The sequence below is a fragment of the Olea europaea genome, chromosome 10 (assembly GCF_002742605.1).
Source record: "Olea europaea var. sylvestris chromosome 10, O_europaea_v1, whole genome shotgun sequence".
Taxonomy (NCBI): domain Eukaryota; kingdom Viridiplantae; phylum Streptophyta; class Magnoliopsida; order Lamiales; family Oleaceae; genus Olea; species Olea europaea.
The window spans coordinates 19420586-19422330 of NC_036246.1; positions in this window are offsets into that span (position 1 = coordinate 19420586).

The window sequence follows — 1745 nt, forward strand, 5'->3', positions numbered from 1 at the left end:
TTAGGAGTTTTGACTTGATCATAAAAAAAAAAAATTGAGTATAACTGCTTCATCTTAAGTAATGCAATCTGAATTTCAACAATCACTTATTTTGGATTGCCTTATATAGACTTGATTAAGTATTAGGCCTCGAAAAACATAAGTACCATTTGGGAAGAAGCTACTCCATTTGGAGCATTAAGTTGACACATGCTCTATAGGGTCTGAAGTGGGGTTTTCTCGAATGTTTCATGTCTCTCTTGTTGAAGTGGTAGACTTTCTTATTGGTAGATAGTTCGTCCATGTCAAGAGCTTTTTCTATTATAGGTGGTGCTTTATATCTTTTAAGGTGAGTCCTCTTTAGGATATTTTGCACCTTACCTTTTCAAGCAATTAGACTTCCTAGGATAGTGGCTTTTTCATCTATGCCAAGGGCTTGTTTTATGGTAGATGGTTCATTCATGAAAGATAAATAAGAAGGTGAAGATACTTGTATTAAAATAGTCTTTATTGAAAGTTTACATAAGTTGGGAAAGGTAATTTAGCTAAAAGAATGAGGTTTTCGCGTTGATACTACTTGTGTATATTCTACATTCCATGGATGCGATTGTGCATTTTCATCTAGTTTTTGAATTTTGTGTATCTCATGTTCGTTCGCAATCGGGGCCAAAGGTTCCTACATCTAGTTCTTTCAAGGAGAAAAATACCTCTATGCAAAATGATCTTTCTGCACTTTAGGATTGTAGTAGCTAGTCATCTTTCCTTTGGAAAGGCGAGCTTCAGTTTTGAATTATCCTTCATTTCTTCAAAAAGCCAAGCTCATACCTCATCAATTCGTCGTTGGCGATTTCACTGAAATGTAAACAATAAAATAAAGATAATCCTACCTCGACCAAACTCATAGCTTCGGCCCCATAGACCATAGAGAAAGGTATTCCTCTAGTAGCAATTCAACTTGTTGTGCGAATAGCTTATAGCACTTGAAGGAGCTTGTGAACCTATGTTCCTTTGAGGGCATCAAGTTTACATTTTAGGATATATTTGATGACTTGTTTATGACTTCAACCTGGCCATTCACTTGAGGTTGTTGATGTGTTGAGATGTACTTCTTTATTCTTAGCTCCTCTCAGAGCTTCTTGGCCTTTTTGTTATTAAATTGTAGATCGTTATTAAAGATAATTGATAAGAGAATACCAAATTAACATATGATGTTCTTATAAAGGAATTTGGGATAGTTGGCCTATGTAGTTTTAGCTAAATGTTCAGCAACTATCCACTTTTAGAAGTAGTCAATGGTAAAAATGGCGTAGCACACACTGTCTATTAGTAAATAGTTGACCTATGAGGTCAATTCCCTATTTGGCAAATGGCCAAGGCTTAGACATAATTGTGAGCTATTGGGAAGGTTACCTTTGCATGTTTGCAAAGCGTTAACATTTGTTGCACTTTCGCACGAATTAAAGAGCATCGTTTTAAGGTCAGTCGATAATATCCTTGTCAGAGAATCGTTTGTATTGCAGGTCCTCCTGTGTGAATGCCACATCACCTTTAAGAGTTTCTTAAAGGATACATTCCACTTCTTCTCTTTTTTCGCATTGAATGAGTGATAAAGAAACATCTTTTGTATAGCATGTCATCTTGTAAAATGAAATATACATTCTTCTAAGCTTGTGAACTTTATCGTCAAGTAAGACTTGATCCTTGAGAAAGATTATGATCAATTGCATCCATGATAGGGTGCCTTCAACCCACATGAGGCAAACAGA